Source organism: Arvicanthis niloticus, chromosome 4 (genome assembly GCF_011762505.2).
Source record: "Arvicanthis niloticus isolate mArvNil1 chromosome 4, mArvNil1.pat.X, whole genome shotgun sequence".
In the NCBI taxonomy this organism is placed as follows: Eukaryota; Metazoa; Chordata; class Mammalia; order Rodentia; family Muridae; genus Arvicanthis; species Arvicanthis niloticus.
The window spans coordinates 16853311-16872688 of record NC_047661.1 but is presented as its reverse complement, the minus strand read 5'-3'; the positions used below and the strand labels follow the sequence as shown (position 1 = coordinate 16872688).

The 19378-nt window shown below is 38.3% G+C and overlaps 1 protein-coding gene and 1 non-coding gene across 2 annotated transcripts in view; one reads left to right on the top strand and one right to left on the bottom strand.

The window, feature by feature from the left end:
* Positions 1 to 19378, top strand: part of LOC117707158 (EGF-like and EMI domain-containing protein 1) — a 530582-nt gene that overhangs the window by 250198 nt on the left and 261006 nt on the right. The gene's annotated exons all lie outside the window — the stretch shown is intronic.
* On the bottom strand, positions 15173 to 15279 carry LOC117708088 (U6 spliceosomal RNA). The gene has a single exon (XR_004606794.1). It is a non-coding gene; the product is annotated as a U6 spliceosomal RNA (small nuclear RNA).

Sequence of the window (19378 nt, the reverse complement as noted above, 5' to 3'; positions counted from 1 at the left end):
TAGAAATATAATACATAAAATTATTGTGATTGTATATGTGTTTGTGTACATGTTTGTGTATGTGTGCATATGTGGTAAGCATGTGTGTGTGTGTGTATCTGATAAGTATGTATACATGTGCATGTAATTTGGGTGCTCAAGTGTGAATGGAGGCCCGAAACTGACATGAGGTTCTCCACCACCACCACCACCTACCACCTTATCTCCTCCTTATCTTTTGAACATCTTGTTTCAGTATGGAGCTCACCAATTCAGCAAGACTGCATAGTCTAGAAGCTCCAGGAACCCTTCTGTCTCCACCATCACAATGTAAGGGTTTTGTATGTCTGGGGATCTGAAGTCAGAGCCTCATCCTTACATGGCACACACCGTGCTAGCTGGGCCACCTCTCCACTCCCTACTCTTAAGGTATGGCTTTATGCTTAATAGCCAGCCAATGGAAAAATCACAGGGAAAAAGACCACTGGACAAAGAAAAGAAATTCTCACATATGATGATATTTCAAACAGCTTGAGAGAATTATCTGTGGGAAAAGTAAAATCCTTATTTTGCTCCTCTGGTGAAATATTCTTAAAACAAGAGTTTCCTCTTCTTCCTCTTACATTTATGATTTTGCCAATGTTAAAGAATCCCCTTCATAATGATTATCTTAAGTTTCTCACTGGGCTGATTGCTTAGTGTGTAAAGTGCTTGCTATATGCAAGTATGAGGGTGTCAGTTAAAAATCTTAAGCACCCTTACAAAAAATGGGTGTCATGGCACCTGCTTGTAGTTTTAGCAAAAAAGGCAGCAGGACACAGACCTCTCAGCCTCAGGTGAGTGGGGATGCTTGCATTGCGTTTAGATATTCTCTACTCTACAGGTCTATAACACTGCCAGACTTTCAACCACTCGCCAAGAATCCTATGGTACTGTCTCATAGAATCAACAGCTCCTTTTTAAGTCCCAAAGCAAAGCCACTGTTCTGAACTTAATAGAAAGCATCCACCCCAAAGCTTTGGATGTGAAGGCTTGATCATCATTGTAGTGTTCTAAGGTCAAACTTTAGGCTAATGTCATCTGTGATTTTGATAGCTTCCATCTAATTAATGGTCAACCAAGTGCTTAATACATATTTTGATGCTGTCATTGAGAAGTAGGGGTAGGGGAGGGTCTCTGGGTGCATCTTGAAGTAAATCTTTCACCTGAGTTCTTTTCTCCTTCCTCCTCTCCCTATCTCCATTTTCTTCTTCAGCTCCATCTCCAATCCCATCTCTGTCTATATTTCTTTCCCTCTCTCTCCTCCCTACCCTCTGGTGAACAGCTTCCTTCTGCTGTAATTTTGCTGCTGGTCACAGAGCTAAAAGCAATGGATCTAGTAGATCCCAGGCAGAACTCTCCAAAGCAACACCTGCCTCACTTCAGTTGTTTATCTTAGATATCCTGTCCCAGAAGAACCATCTAACTAACATTGTAATGGAGATATCTAGTCAACATGCAGAGAAATGCATGGCTCGGGAGCTTTATATTAATGACCAGCTTATACAGGAATTATGAAAATTCCTTTGTATTGTGGTTGGTACTTATCTCCAAACTGTAAGTTACTAGTTACCTTAAGATAAATAGAAGAGATTCACATCTGAATTCATCTTGTTTCCATGAGTAGGACACTGATTTGTATCCACACAGACAGTAAAATACATGGTTCCTAAAGGGAAAATCATGGGCAAGCAGGATCCAACCAATCCTGTGTATTACTTTAGGCATATGTTCTCAAGTGTTTTCTTTCTTTTTTTATTCTTGCCAGACAATTCAAACCAAAGAAAACGTGTTCTTGGTTTTAATATTGAATACACCAGTTCTCATAGGGTCTCCACTGGAGCCTTCCTTACACAGAAAATAGAAGGACACTTGTGCTCGGGAGTGTTGGGTGAAACAGAGAGGGAGTCCATATAGTACTTTGAATAATAACTATTTTTGTTTTTATTTGAAAATACTGTTGGACATACTTTGTTCTTCTGAGAAAAAAGAAAAAAAAAAAAAACAAAAAGCTTACTCCAGAGAGATCTGGTCTATTACTTGTAGTTTCAGGCATATCTGTCTGCTTGCAGCCTACTCTTAAGATATGGTGTGTGCTGTATTTATGGACACGTGGGTTGGGAGAAGATGAGTTTGGAGGCAGTAGGGTTCTTCAGAATGTCTGTTGCTAAAGAATAGGTGGAGTTTACGGTGTTCCAATATAGACTGAAAGTGGTAGGGGAAGAAAAAGAAGGGCCCGACTAAACCTTTCCTGAGCATAGTTCAATGTAGAACCTTTCAAGACAGACCACTTAGCAGTACAGTGTGAGCATCCCATGGCAGGACCAGCCTAAACTGTTTTCTCAGCTCTAGTATATAAAATCCATTTTTTTCTAAAATAAATTTTCTTTCATTTCAAAATCAGATACTATAAATGTTAATTATATTTTGGTGTCAAAGAGACTTAATGTTTTGAACACTTCTTTTAAGCCTATCATAAAAGTCTATATGCTTCTTGAGTAACAGTTTTACAGGATTCGTTGTATACGTGCATGCATGTGCGTGTGTAATGATGTCAGTAGATTACTGGCACAGATGACATCTGTGAATCTTCTTGCATTGCACTCTGGGTTTCAAATTCTATGTTTGTAGCCTTTCAGGACATGTAGACTTTTATAGCCTCAGGTGATTAAATTTCTTTCTACAAAAGATAGCACCTGTTCTATCTACTTCATGGGGCTTTGGGTGTTAACTTAGATAATTAAGTTTACTGTATAAACTAAAGAATATTATAACAACATAAGACATTATCAGCATTATTTCCATTTTATGAAGAATTTCATATTCTTTTTAATTCCTTGCAATTGTTGTAAGGAATCAAGGGAGATCTCTAAACCTTACTGAGAACAATCTATGGTAAAGAATGATTGAGTATTTGAATCCACTGTGAATTTCTTCTAGAAGTTTCTCCCCTGTCTTGTGGAAGAGCCCTCTTTGTGTGTTTATGTGGTTTAGATAGCTTTTAATTTGTTTCTTTTTACTTGCTCTCAGCTATCACAGCTACCGTCCCTGTGGGAAGCTTTCTTTGTCTTATGATACATTTTTAAGTGAGATAGTGAAACTGTTTTAGTTTAATGCGTTTTTTTCTTCATGTCTCCTGTAAGTGGCATTTTTGAACAATTTCCGATTTATTCTGTTATAATGGCATTTTAAAAAGATTACCCTTAGGCATTATGATGGTTTTAGAATAAATCTAGCTAAAAATTTCATCTTCGCTGTACAACAGAAAGCTCCGCAATGTCTGTAAACACAGTCCATCTTTCTGAGACCTTGCTGTTTGGAGGCATGACTATCCCCTGAGGCTATTGAACAACAGTGATTCATGGCATGTATTTGTCACTGTGTATTTCCAACACAATCTACAATCATCAACTTATTTAACCACCCGACCTGGCTAGGACTAAGTAGCAAGTGTGACCACACTAAGACGTAAGGTGCTAGGAACACCCAAAGTGACTTTCAGTGCCATTGATACTATCTCACCTGTTTTGATTGAAAGTCACCTTCAGAAGAAAAAAAGGCTAAGTGTAAGCTCTTCCTGATACTCCTGTCCTTCATTTACTCTTAAGTGGAGTGCTGTGAGACTGGTCTGGTGGGACTGTGGACAACTCTGTTTCTTAGCTGCAGTTTGCTGTTGTAAATACGATGACGGGCTGTTCTAGAGAGAGATCCCTTTGGGTGACTTTCTGTACTCTTCCTCTAAGGTCCAATTCTGATGCTACTTTATAACTGAAAGGTCCTATATCAAACTTCCCCTTCTTTTCCCCTCTGATTTACTCAATTTATTCCTCTGGCAGTGTCTCAGACAGTTTTTTACATGTATCTACTATGGTTTTTACCACAGGTTTGGTTTAGCTGTAAGCCTGGGACTTGAGACATCTAGATTACACATCAGATTTGCTCACCTGTCTACCAGCATTCTCCAGCACAGTGGTTGAGGGTGTAGAAACTCATTAAGTTCCTGGCATCTCCCATTAGTCAGAACACAGGTGCTTTGGGAGGCCTTGACCTAGCCACCTTTTGCTCTGTGTAAAGATAAAAGATGGGACCCCAATCAGATAGATTTTAGTGCTCTGCTAACCTCTCAGAAATACAAAATGGAATTTTGATATAAAAGATAGGAAGCACTGAGAATCCCCACCCTCACCCTAAAGAATCATCATCACACATCCAACCAGGACTCATCTGACTAAGAGCAGCCATCACTGGTGAACGTCTCCTTCACTGCTACCTTATCCACTGTCATCTTAGAAGTCTTTCAGTGTTCCTGGCACTGTCCTTGAAGTCTTACCAGTTAGCCCAATGTTTGGCATAGACATTCAATGTGGGAATCACGGTTGCTCTTCAGGTAACAAAAGGTCAGGTTCCAAAAGGCTAAGACAATATCCTAGGTTGCAATAGCTGGTGCGCTAGGCTGCCAGAAGATAAACCTTGTGACATGCGGACTTTGTTTTATTTTATTTTTTGTGCTACCCAGTACCACTTGGTACCATCTCAGCATCACTTGCTTCTTGGTATGCTTGCTGATTGTGTCAGCTCCTTTTTCCTCTTTGTCTTGGAAGCTGGGAGTGGTGAGAAGCCCAGAGGCTACATTCAGTGGAACGTTTTAGTTCTGTGGCTGCTCACAATTTCTATGTCCTCTAAAAGGGGCCTCCTATGGAAGGTGTCACTGTTAATGGCAAATGGAGCTCTGATCACAGGAGGAATGGGGACAGGAGCTGAAGCCATTATTCTCTATTCTAAGATGTCTAAAGCAGACCATATCGGCTTTTATGTTTTCATGCCTTGCTTTGAGGGCTGTACCTTGAAGGCTACCTTTCTTCTCAGGTCCCCCAAAATGGTTTTTATTCTCAAAATTATAAAAGGCGATGCGATTAGTGCATGCTCATGCTGTTTAAAGGCACAAACCCTTTTTGAAAATCTTGAATACAATTACACAGGGTGTGTTTAATTTTTAAAAAGCAGATTGTACTCCATCACTTCAGATTAGGGCTGTAGCACGTTCCTTAGTGCATGTGGAGGCTCAGTGCAGCGCTAGCTAGAACCATTCAAGGCTACCTGACAGGATATAGAGTCATTTGTAATTTGCATCAATCAAGGAAATCAATGAAATTAGCTAAGGTTTATTGTTCTCCAAAGACTACTGTGATACCTGGCATGAGACGGGCCAAGAATGGCTCACTTCACTGAAAAGCTTCCTTCCATCTTATGACTCAGTCACACTGTCCTACAATTAGTATTGATATTGAGGAGTAGCCAATTAGGAAAGGAAAAACTGTGTTTGTAACCTGAGGGATGGAAATTGTGTGTGTGTGTGTGTGTGTGTGTGTGTGTGTGTGTGTGCGCGCGCGCGTGCACGTGCAAGCGCAAGTGTGCTTTGAGTATATAGTACGTTTTGAGATATTCTAAAAGGCTATTGTCACTTCTTCCTTTCTTGTTGTTTGTTTATTTTTATGTGAACATGTAGCATGTATATATTGTATGGACTGTGTGTGTGTGTGTGTGTGTGATGTATGTATATGAGTGTGCAGATGCTTGTGTGCACATGTGGAGGCAGAGTAAGGCTCCTGCTGTTTTCGATTGCTTCTGTCTTATTCTGTGAAATCACTTAAATCACCCCCAATGGGCTTTCAAACTGAAATTCTCTTCCTCACCCCCCTGCCACCCAATGCTGGTGTTGCAGGCATGTGCAGCATGTCTGCCTTTTCACATGAGAGCTGGGAATTCAAATTCAGGTCCTCAAGCTTGCATAGTAACTACCCTCACAACCGAGTCATCCTCCCCCCTGCCTTTACTTTAACGCATGCATGTTTACAGTTTACTTAATGGGCTTCATTTTAAGAGACTTTCATCCTCACAGGGAAAAAATTGGCAACAGATACAGAGATTTCCCTATCACCCCTCTTTCTTCACATGTATATTTTTCTCCCCCCTCACCAACACCCCCCACTAGAGTGATATAGTCATTATAATTGAAAAAACTAATTAACTCGCAATGTCACCCAAAGTTCATAGTTCACTCTTGCTGTTATATCTTTTGTGGTTTGTGTAAATTCATGACCTATATCCACTATTAGAGAATCATGAAGAATAGTTTCACTGCCTTAAAAGCTCTGTGTGGATAAGCTTTATGTTGTAAGCCCTTCCTGGCAACTTGCCTTTGCATTGACTGTTACTTTGTGTGGTTTGGATAGTGTTGAGTCAATCTTAACCAGTTTGGTATTGGGGGATAATAATTTGTTCATCTATTAATCCTATCTATCCTAGATCTAGTTTTTTTCAAAGTACATCATTGAAGAACATACATTCTAGATCTTGCCTTACAAATAGCTTTGTTTGATTGTGAAAGCCTGGGTGATTTGGAAGATAGCAAAACAGAACTTTGGAAACACTGGAGTACCGGGGATCCAGTGTTGGTGATTTCAGTAAAATAGATAATACTGGGCATAGCACAGTAGGACAAAGATAATGCAAAGCGTTAAGTCTGTTAGCATGACATGTTAGAACCTCAGACGCATGTGCTGAAATTACAGTGTGCTAGTAAATGTCATACACCTGTGACATTTCCAGAAAAACTGTCCATACCATTAAATGAGCAAAGTGTGAGCCTCCACAAATGTACAAGTCACACGTAAAATTAAGAAAATAGTACTAATGAAGGGATTTTTTTCCCATAAAATAATGCAAACAAGTATCTTCAAAGTAATTCATAATGAAGAGAGAGACAGAATTTTCTTGATTGTACAGGAAAAATGTCATTTCTAAACTGTCACAAAATGATCAGTCAACAAAGTCAATGACAAAGAGTGTGGAAGTTAAGAATAATGACGAATGGCAAAACATAAAATAATATTTTCCATGACCATTAGGTTACAGGAAAAGAAAAATTCTCAAATGACTGCTTAGAGTTTGAGTTGTATGAGAGTTTCATGGGAAAGAATAGAATTACGAGATAGAGGTAAGGAGTGAGCCACTGTGTATACAGTGTGTACTGTAGTATAGATATTTGACAGACACTGGAATAAAGCCATGGTGGCAGAGTAGAGACAGCACACATGCTTCTGCAATTGGACAGGCCTCAGAAACCTTGGAGAGAACACCAGGCCCTAAAGATGCTCCCTTTGCTCAGCTCTTGACTTGCAAAACCATCCTTCTTGCCACTATCATGAGCCCAGTGTTCAAGTAGATTCTGATTGAGTCATTCAGAATTGTTGCCTCTTGTTCTAGCATCAAAACTCCTTTCTTTATTATTCCTTGTGACATGTGTCTAAGATGTTGCTTTTTGCCTAGTATAACATAAGCAAGTCTCAGAAGACATACGGAACTGCCTTGGTCTCTCTCTTCTGCCTCTCTGTCTCTCTGTTTCTCCCCTCCCTGTTGTAGGGGGAAAAACCCAGAGACCACTCAGCACAACCAACGTTTGAATTGAGCTTGTATTAAGCCAGACAGCAACTGCCTGGCGAGAAACACTTCTCACAGTCCAAACCCAAATGCATATTACAGGGAATTTTTAAGTACAAAGAACGCATAAGAATTACATCCTGGTTGTCAATTGCATGGTAAAGCAAGCAAACAATTTAACAGAAGCCAAGAACATGCAGTTAGCTAGCTGGGGCATTTTGACCCTAAATTATTAGAACAGGGTTGGGTGCTTGGGACTTTTAAGGGAAGGAGGTAGAAAACAAAGATGGAGTTAGTTGAGGCAAATGGAGAAACCTTTACCCTTTTACACTCTCCTCCTCCTCCCTACCTTTCCTTCTCCTCCTCCCTCAGCCCTCCCTCTCCTCCCCATCTTTTCCTTTCTCTACAACCCTATGTGTGCATATTAGTCTGTCTTTCTGAATGTTGAGAGACAGATGCATATATTTTTCTTAAGATTTCATGGAGAGAAAAATATCAGGGAAGTAAAGAACTTACCCATGCTCTTCCTGACATCATTCATTAAGCGGGAATATGGAAATATTCCCAAGTGCAGAAACTAAGAATATTTGACCCATTGTTTATAATTTCTGATCAAAGGTTTAAAAAATGTTTTAATGTGCACAGCACTTGCATCTAATACCAAAAACAACCTGATTGACAAGATTTAACAGACACTTGTATACTCACAAATTTAAATAAAATTTAAAATAAAATTTGACTCAATCCTAAAACCCTCTAAAAAATCAATAGTTTCAATTGTTTTAAAAACAATCTAATTGCGTTATGGCCAGTATACTACAGGTGCCAAAACATTTCAGGAAATTTTTTATGACAAGGAACCAAAGCTTTTAATTTTTTCAGTTTATTGATGATTTGACTTTTAAACATTTATTTTATGATTTCTTTGAGACTCTTATAGTCTAGTACTGTGATTATGTCATTTTTACCCTGCCCTCTTCATACTACACACTCTCCTTTGCTGCATAACTCTCTAGCAAATTCATGACTTGTTCTTTTTGAAATATATAACATGCCAAGTCCATTTAGTATTGCTCATATGTATATGACTTAAGGAGTAACTCCTTGGGATTGGAACAGGGGGGTCATCGCTGAGAAAACAAAAGTGATTCTTTTTTTAGTAGCCATTAATAGTCTGTAGTTCTTTAGGGAGAAGTGACTCCTTCTAAGATTTCTGCATTCACATTGGCATGTCATCTTTATCTTTTCCAAGTACAGATCAGTTTTAAGAGACATATTGATCAGGTTTCACTGGTGTTATTCCCTATTATAGACAGAAGGCACTATCCAATAGTAGATGCCCTGGCTCTGACCATATTTCCACCCCCTTCTTCTACAATGTTATCTGAACTTTAGATGTAGGGGCTGTGCTATATATGTATCAGCTAGAGATGGTCATTCAAAAATATTTTGTTCCCTGGATTTTGACCAGTTGTGGATTGCTACGGTGGTCTCTTCTGCAAAAAGAAGCTTCTTTGCTGAGAGATGAAAGCTACATTTGTCTGTGGTATAAAGATGGGTATTTAGCATATAGTTGAGAATTATGCTGGTTTAGGACAGTGGCAGTAATATGTTCTCCTCCATGATCCATCACCAGTCACAGGGGACTGACTATGTTTACAGTAGCATGTATGAGTTCCTTCCTATGAAATGAACTGGTCAAATGACTGTTGGTTACACCTGAGATCTGTGTCACTACTGTGCCCTGGTCAATGTGATTGATTGGCTTTAGAGCTGTTTGGGATTTTTAATTGCTTTTCTCCCTTGAAAGATTGCAAACCATTTTTACATGATAGGAGATCTAATCCTCAAGAAAGTGGCTTCCAGATCAGTTACAGCTTGATTCCTCCAAGTCTTGTGGCTGAAGTGTGTAGTGTTTTTTGCAATACCAATCTTACCTTTAAATTCTAGGAAGCAACCAAGACCAATTATAATACTCAATGTAACTTAAATTATTTACACACACACACACACACACACACACACACACACACACACACACACACACAAATTCTCCACAAGACAAAGCTTCATAATATATCCAGAACAACAGTAATTATAATTTAGGCAGTCAAGAAATTGAACTAATTCAAAGGAAAAAGGCATTAATAAATAAAGCCCTGCCATAAATTAAGGATTATTTATCATTTCCTCCTTACTTTAAATAAGGTAGTATTGTGTAGTGTAGTGTCACCCTGGGGGCTATTTGCAATAGGACCAGTTTCCTCAGGCTTCTAACCAAAAAAACCTCATGATTAGACAATCTGAATGGACAGCAAAATTATGAAGAATTTGTGCAACTCCTACTATGACATCATAAAAGAAAACAACCTCTAAATGAACTAACTAAAAATACAAATAAAATTAATTAAACTCATAGATATTTTTCTGTAGTCATCTGTTACTCAAATAAAAATGTCTCCCTCCTCCCACTTGTTCACATAGTTGAGAATGATGTTAATAAAGACATGTTCTCTGGAAATATACCAAATGTGTTTTTGGATACAGGATTTTCACTGACGATGAGGCTTCCAATTTTCTTTCTTTTCTTTTCTTTTTTCTTTTCTCTTCTTTATTTCCTTTTTAACCATCTCCTTCTGAGCAATGGTAGTTGAAAACACAAGTCCTACCTTTGCAATGCCATGAATGGGAATATTATTGAGTGAATTTTCAGAAGTCTCCAGAAGTGTTGCTGCTAATCTTCCGAGCCATTAGTGGTATTCATATGATAAAATGTTAATGTTTCTTTTCTAATTTAAGTGCATTTCTGAACATACCTCAAAGCCAAGGCGTGCTGGGTTGAAATGAGGAATGTGATTGGATTTGATTTTAATAGAACAGAGCATTGATGGAATTGAGATTGGCCTCATTATGACTCAGTCCCTTGCTAGATCTTTGCTTTCTGCATTAAGGAGCATATGGTAATAACTTTTTTTAAAGCTTTACTGTTAAAGATTTAGTAGAAAGATTATCTAGAATACCTTTTTTTAAAATCAAATATCTTATTTAAATAAGAGGAATTCTTTAAAGCATTAGCATTAAAAATTCACAGAGCCTACAAAATTAAAGATAGGAAAATCTATTAGGTTATCTTTCTTCTCCCAGAAAGGGATTACTTCAGAGGGAAGAACTATAAAAATGAAAATAATATGTGAGACCATGATAATATCAATATTGGAGATGAGAAGGGGAAAGGATGCACGATGTTAGCTGCAAAAGAAATCAGCTGAAATAAACAGGTTCTTCTTTAAGCAATCCTGACTACATTCTATGCACTATTTACATTTCAAAGAATTTATAATTATGCCATCCCTTATTCTTGTTTTGTTTTGTGTGTGTGTGTGTGTGTGTGTGTGTGTGTGTGTGTGTTTAACTCTTAGCTGGTCTTCAGATTGTTTTCTGTTATAAATAAGCAGCAGAAGTGGGAATATGATTGAAAATTCCCAATGTAAAGTATCTTGTGGAACTGATTTAACCAGTGTGGCCTTTCTGGTTTTAATGCTCAGTATAGAATTTAGTTTAGTCACACATGTAGGCCATGTACATTTTGTTACATGCTATGCCCCGAAATTGAAATGACATTGTGTCCTATAGGTGTTAGAAAGAGATTATTGGCACACATACAAGTCAATACTGTCTCTGATTTTATGTCTCATAACCAATGAGTACCATTATCTTGAATGTAAAATTAGATAATTACCTTTAGATTTATCAGTCCCAACCAGGCAGCAGTGTCCAACAATTTGATGCTGGGATGATATCCAATCTAAAAATGTGTTAGGATTCCTCCATAGCCACTCTGGGATGGATGTGACCCAAAAATAGCTGGTTGGACACTCCTGATTGAGTACCACTGATACCTCTCCCTCGAAGTCTCCTTCAGATAACTCAGTAACTATCAGAAGACTGAGCCTTTAGATGTCACCACCCTGATTCTGCTTCTTCTAGTAGGGCATCTGTGACTTTACTTCTTATCGCAGGGTACTGTTATTTTGCAACAGTATAGGAAATGCATTGTTTTTACTGGGGCTGGTGATTCATGAATGCTTCTGTGTGGATACTCAGGTAGAATGCCAGCAGCTACAGATGGAATTTATGGCCCCAGTGAAGGAACAACACTTACTGATTTGATTTTTGATGTACTCTAACAATTCCAAGCACTCGCTAGACGTTAATGCTCATTGTCGGAATCAGAATAGATGACCTCAGGGATGAGGCAGCTTCATCTCTGAGGAGAGAAAAAAAATGGTACTTAACTCTAAAAGTGATTTTAAAGCAATATTAATATTCATACCTAATTGTTATTGGCTTATGATGTGCCAGAAGATATTCGGATGTTAGAAAGCAAAGAGTACAGTGATTTCTGACTTTCCCTGTGTCTCCCAGCAGTTGTCTTCCTTACTCTGACTCTTTGTCAGTCACTTCTGACCACTCTATAGGTGCCTCTCTCTAAAAGGCTCTTTGTTTAATGATATCTTCTACATCTGGAATCAGCTAAAACCCAAGCTGCTTTCTATTCCTGTGAGGGTGTTTCGTCATGAAGCAGGAAGACTGACCTTAAATCTGAGATATCCTTCGGATGGTGGCCCACATTCAAATGATATGAAAGAAGAAAACTTTGGGTTTTGCCTGATTGCCATCACTCTCAGTGGCATGTTGTTCTATCTTGTTGCAGTGGCCAGTACAAAATCCGGCCTCCAGTATTTCAGAGTAGACTGAAGGCCAATAGCTTCCCAGCAAACCTCCAGGACTTCAGTGCCAAATGGGATGCAGAGACATCCAGCCTCTTGATAGAGCATCTACCAGCTTCTTGGCTTTTCCATAGTGAGATGGCCATCGCTGGACATTCATCTACTTTATTCTGTTCCTTTAGAGAACTCTGACTGGTACAGAGAGGTAAAGAGACCTGTCTGAATTTAGCATACTAAGAGAAGAAGGAATAGTGCTCAGACTCAGGTTTCTGTGAGTGCTAACTCCGTCTTTGCATACCAGACTGTGCTTTCTGTTTCTGTAGTGTGAATCTTATCACTTACACTTAGTGGCATGGTCCATATGCCAATGAGCTAATGACTTATTTTTTTTCTCTATGTGTTACATAGCATAAGTATTATACAATCTGAAGTAGAGTTCTCTCCCTGCATCATCTGTGAGAGCAGAACCACATTTGCATATTCATTTATCTTAATGCCTTCTAAAATGGGTTGTTGAATCATATTTCTTAACAGTAAAGCTGAAAATGTCATATCCACACTGATGGAACTAATTCTACAAGCAATCCAAAGATATTATTTTATCAAATAATCTAGTTACTTTATCTAATTTAAAATGTGATGTTCTGAAGTTTAGGCCTAACCTTGGCAAAAAATTTACACTGTGATATAATACATCATTGTGTTAAATGAAAAGTTCCGGTATACAGGAAACTCAAAGAGATACTAACAGGGAAGTGAAAGGAGTCACAACAGAGGGGAGTAGGGAAGGAGAAAGAGCAATAGTGAGGTGACTATTAACAATCTATTATTAAATTCATGTTTGGAAGTGTCACAATAAAACCCTTTATTTCATGCTTCTTTGTTTTGTGGTTTTTTTTTTTTTTTTTTTTTTTTTTTTTTTTTTTTTTTTTTTTTTTTTTTTTTTTGTTTTTTTGTTTTGTTTTTGGTTTGGTTTTAGTTTTTCAAGACAGGGTTTCTCTGTGTAGCCCTGGCTTCCTGGAACTCACTCTGTAGACCAGGCTGGCCTTGAACTCAGAAATCCGCCTGCCTCTGCCTCCCAAGTGCTGGGATAAAAGGCATGCGCCACCACTGCCCGGCTATTTTATGCTTAAAAAGTAGAAAAATATACAGTCACTAAGGACTGATATAAACTGTGTTGATGCATAAGCATCAGTTGATTCATTTGAACAGAGCCCAAGTCATTATAGCTACCACAGTGTGATAGCTTTCTGGTCACTAACATTGCTGTATAACAGGGGAAAGGAAGATCGGAGCTGGCAAGTGGCTTAGCAGGTAAAGGCACTTGTCACCAAGTCAGATGACCCAAGTTAGATGCCCGGAATCTGCACAGTACAAGGTGTGAACCAGCTCCAGCAAATGTTCTTTGATTTCCTGCCATATGCTATAGCAGTGTATGTGCTGTTGCACACACATACACATGCACACACAAATGCAGACACAAACATGCTTACACATACTCACACATGTTCACACACACTCATATATACACTTATACATATGCATTCAAACACATGCTCACATACACACATTCTAATCCATGCTTACACACGCCTATGTTCACACATATATACATACCCCACACATGCCAACACACACTCAAACACAAGTTCACACTCATTTACACATATGCTGTCACACACACAAAGTCACTTACAAACTCACACACATGCATATGATCTCACACATACAAGTGTTCAAATACACTCATGCTCATATATATTCACACACATGTACACATACACATTCATACACATACACTCACACACATGCTCACACATACTAATGAACCACACATACTCATCCTCACACACACCCTCATACATACACAGTCACACACATGCTCATGCATATGCTCATGTACTCTCATACACATGTGCACACAATCATACATACATATCATTCACAAGTTCACACACTCAGATACACACTCCCATATGCACACTTATCCATACATACTCTCTCTCTCTCACACTCACCCACAAATATACATATTTATACTTACATATTCACATACACATATAATCTTGCAAACTCTCACATATACTCATACATATAACACATAGACATATATAGATATATACTCAAACACACTCATATACTATCTCACACATAATTTTAAAAACGTAACAGAAAATAAAAAGAAGCAGTATCATGCAGACTTGTCACTGTTATTATGAGGAGAGGTAGATAGCATCTGCCCCTTCATACCTGGTAAAAGTACATTGGCATACTATGTCCCCTATGTCCCACTATGGTGAAGGTACATTTGCGTACTATGTCCCTTATGTCCTGCTATGGTGAAGTTATATTGGAGCATTATAACCTCATATATCTATTCTTATTTTATGGATAAAAAGAAAATGTAAGATTTGTTTATTTCCTCAAATTTCCAACCTATTCATGTTTCACCTCAACAATGTGTGCATTGTGAGTACCTTTGATCGATCCAGGAAGAACTGAACAGGATGCAGAAGAGGACGATGAATCAGCTAAACCAAATAAAGCATATTGATCATGACAAATGTAGGACGAGGCCAGAGGACATGTCGCTGAGCCCTGAAGTTTCAGTAAAGGAGTGAATCCAAGGCCTCACTAGGAAGGAAAACGGAAATGTGAACTGATGCTCTAAATAAAACAGCCAACCTCCGATATGTGAGAGTGTCTCACCTTGATAGGAAAAAATGACTTTAAAGAAAGTCATTGTAATTACTGAGAAGATTGTGGATATTCTTCACTTTAGAGACCTCTAAAATTACTATGGTGGAATCAGAAACATAAAAGAGTTTTTCTTTTCCTCTAAATAAATGTATTTGCCTTTATTTAATTTAATATGATTCTAATAAAATGAAACCTTTGTCTTTGGTAAGATGCTATGATAGGACTTTCTTTCTTTCTTTCTTTCTTTCTTTCTTTCTTTCTTTCTTTCTTTCTTTCTTTCTTTCTTAAATATGGAACGCTTCACAAATTTGCATGTCATCCTTGTGCAGGGGCCACGCTAATCTTCTCTGTATCATTCCAATTTTAGTGTATGTGCTGCCGAAGCGAGCACAGGAGTTTATTTCTTGACCTACAAATTTTCTCAATTGTTAATGTGTGAGCAACAACTTGATAAACAAGACAAATTCTATCACAGACCAAACAGATTCTGTCATAAAATACATATTATTTTCAGCCACTTACCCTGACAGCCTTTCCCTTCCTCTACAAGGAAAAGAACACTGTATGTACTTGTTTGGTTGGGTTTTTTTAAACATAACTGTGTGAAAACCAACTGCCACATATTGGAGGTATTCTTTAGTCTCTCAAGCTTGTTGATGTGAAATTTTGTCTTTTCTTCTCAAGATGATGGCAAATTCTTGTACATGAGTGTCTCTTTGGAGTGAAAAACTTAGGTGAATTGTAAAAGAAAACTAGCTTGTTGACCTATTCAGGCAAAGAAGCAAGATAAACATATTATGAAGGGAGAATTTTCTGACATATGTATTTTTATGTTGGGACTAACATCACTTAGCACTGTCAGGAGAGACCAGGAAACTGTCTACAGTATTTTTAAAGTTGATTTATTGTCATATTTATTTATTTTATTAATTTTTGAGAATTAATATATGAATACTGTATTTACACTGCCCTGCATGCTGCCTCCTAAAACTCTTCCCAAGTCCTTCCCACTCACCTTCAATTTCATGACTTCTTTAAATACCTATGGGTGCATATGTGCATGTACGTGTATCTGTCTGTGTCTATAAAACCACTTAGGACTGGATAACCTACCCTGCCGGGGGCCTGGGTCTGGAGAAAACTGCTTCTCCCCCTTTTAGCAACCATTCATTCCTATAGCTCTTCATTTAGCGGTGGGGCCTTGTAAGGTGTCCCATCCACACTGGAATGTCCACTGAGTTGTCCATGTGACAATCTTGTTTAGGCAATCTCATTGTTAAGATTTCATGTATGTAGATTCCCTGTCATATATAAAGAACACTATCTGGCAGCAGATATCCTGGTCCTCAGTCTCAATGTTTTATTCCACTCTGCTGCAAAGTTACCTAAGCCGTTGGTGGATGTGTTGTATTATAAATGAATTAGCCAGAGATAGACATTCCATAGAAATTCAGGCAAATGGAGGTCAGTTGCAAAAGATGTCAATGTTCGAATATTTTTTGACCATGGGGTTCTTGGAAACTGAGAGCATCTACACATCATTCTGTTTCCTCTGTGCCTGGTCCAGGGCCTGGACATAATAGACACAAGCATATTTGTCTTCACTGTACTGACAATATGTAGCATCTCAAAAAGACTGCTCTCTGGAAGGGCGAGCCATGTTTGTACTTTGCTTGTACCATGCTCAAGAAGCCATAAGGCAGGGCTCATATCCTCTTTATGTACCCAGCCACATGGTCAGCTGGAGCCTGGGGAAAAATGTATGCATGATGTTTAAGAGAACTAATTTATGCTGAAAGCTTTAGGATTGTCTTAGAGCCATCTCAAAGCTATTGCAAATTGCAGTTAGATGTCACAGAATGAAGTGATGTTTGGTACACAATGTCAAAACATTGTGGTCCTCTTATGTCAGCATTAAAAAGGGTTAGCCATTAATGGATTGTAAGATTGTGTGTAGATGTGTGCTTTTTAAAACATGTATTTGAATTTGTAAAGGAAGATAAATGTCTAGTTTGAAGCATCATTAATTATAATTTTTGAAGGATGAAAGGGGAGCACATAGGGAGGGACCCATGGCTCTAGCTGTATATGTAGGGGAGGATGACAGTGTCAGGCATAGGTGGGTGAGGAAGTCCTTGGTCCAGTGAAGGCTGGATGCCTTAACGTGGGGGAAATCGTGGGTGGGGAGGTGGAAATGGGAGGGTCAGTGGGGGCACATCCTCATAGAAGCAGGAGGAGGGGGGATGGCATAGGGGGTTCCTGAGTGGGGGGAAATGGGGAAAGGGGATTACATCTGAAATATAAATAAAATATCCAATAAAAATATATATAAAAAGAAAAGAAAAACCAAAATGAGGAGGAGGAGGAAGATGAGGATGCCGATCATGGCGTAAGGATGTGCACTTATTGTAAGCAAAAACTATTATAAAGGTTGGGAAAACAAGATGAAAACCCAAGGCCCTACCTGAGAGTCAAAAAGATGTATAATAAACAAGGATAGAGATAAACAAAAACAAATTTTTTTTAAATGTCTCTGCTAACCAGTACTCTCACTGTTCCCCATGGGCAGGACCTGATCTCAACTATTTATAGGTGTTTCTGCTCATATATCTGTGTATTTCCAAATGACATGTATTTCTTTTGAGTTTTAATTTTTCCTATATGTGCATGCAAGTGTGGAGGTGGGGGTGGGGGTGGGGGAAGCATGTCTGCTTATGTGTGTGTACGTGAGAGAGAAATGTAGTACATATATGTGTGTGTGCGCTCGCATAGATTTTCGGGGACATACGCCTCTGTGTTCACATACAGTGGGCAGACATTAACATTGAGTGTATCTGTCTATCACTCGTCATCTTGTTTTTAAGGTAGGTTGGATCATGGTGAGCATGGGGCACTACTTCAACTACCCTGGCTGCCCAGGAAGTTCCTGGAATTCTCCTGTCTCCACCCTTCCCCCAGCACTTATTTGCAGGCATGAGTCAGCACACCAACTTCCATGTGGTCTCAGAGCTGACATTTTTTATGTAGTTATAACCTGCATTTTTGTTGTAAAATATAAGGCTTCATTTTTTACTCACGGCTTCTTTTTTCTTTTTCCTACAGCTTGTTCATGTCAGATCTTTAAAATCAAATTTGTATTCACTTTTTATGTGATCATATAAATATTGATCACCTATAAACTGTTTTGTCTCTATGATTGCATTTCTTTTCTATTTTTGTGGAGTCAATAATTGATCCATTTGTTCTTATTTACTTTCTCCACTATTTGACATTTGATTCAGTTCAAAACTGAATTATCTCAACAAGGTCAAAACCATGAAGGAATAGAATGCTTGTTCTCCCTTATGAAACATTCTCGAGAGCCAATCAGCTACTGGTGCCCAATTTTGGCTTTCTTCTCATTTTGCACATGAATATTATTATTATCTTTATCTTGTCATCATCCCAGGATATCCTTTTGTCTCTCTCATAGTGGGCCTTCTGTTTTCTTTAGCAACCTCCTAGTTATTTCTTATGGGTAACACCTTTCTTTAGCTTCTTCAAATCTTATCGTGTTGATTATGTGGTGGTTTGTAGAAGTCTAGAAGGCAAACTTTATTCTTCCCTCATCTAAGTTCTGTTGGCAGCACTGCAGACCATCATCTCCATAGCATGATCCAGAAGGAATTTTTTTTTGCTTCATTCTGCTACAACTACTTGCTTTTATTAAATTAGCATCCCATGTTTATGAAATCATTTATGTGTTGGTCATACATAAGCCAAGAACTATTTTATTTTCCTAGATCTCATTGGTAGCTACATTACATTTACTGGTAGCAAAATCTGACAAATAGTTTTAGATTTTATAGGTTTTCATTGTACACAGTCTCCTGTAGTTTCTCAGTATTGCGTCCTGGTATAAGAAGGTTTGCAGTTGTTTATCCTGTACATTTGGCTTATCCTTTTAATCCAAAATGCATGCCCTTTGTACTTATCGTTTGCTGGATCTCCTGGACCCTGTTTTCTCTTTCTGGAGCTTTCATTAGTCAGTACTGTTGCTCCTAGAAAGATCATACAAAGGTGTCATTTTCCATCCAACTGCTTCATGCATTTAATTTCTTTAGCTTTTTAATTGCATTGTTATTGGAACCCTTTATTTTAATATATATGAACTATAGCTAGTTTGTAAGGATTTCTATTTATACCCTTCTGCTTAAATTATATAGGTGCATATTTGTAGTATTTTATATCTGATGATATATATATATATATATCCATTGATTTTATGGGTATGTTCTTGTACATTTGTGTGTGTGTGTGTGTGTTTGTGTGTTTACGGTATACATGCCTGAAGTTTCCCTAGGAGACCAAAATAAGGCATTGGCACCCCAGAGCACAAGTTAGAAACAGTTGTGAACATCCTTGTATGGGTCTTAGGGATTTTCCTGGGCATCTGACAGCAGTATCTGTGTGTACCTATCAAGCTAACTCTCTATACTTTGTTTAGTTTA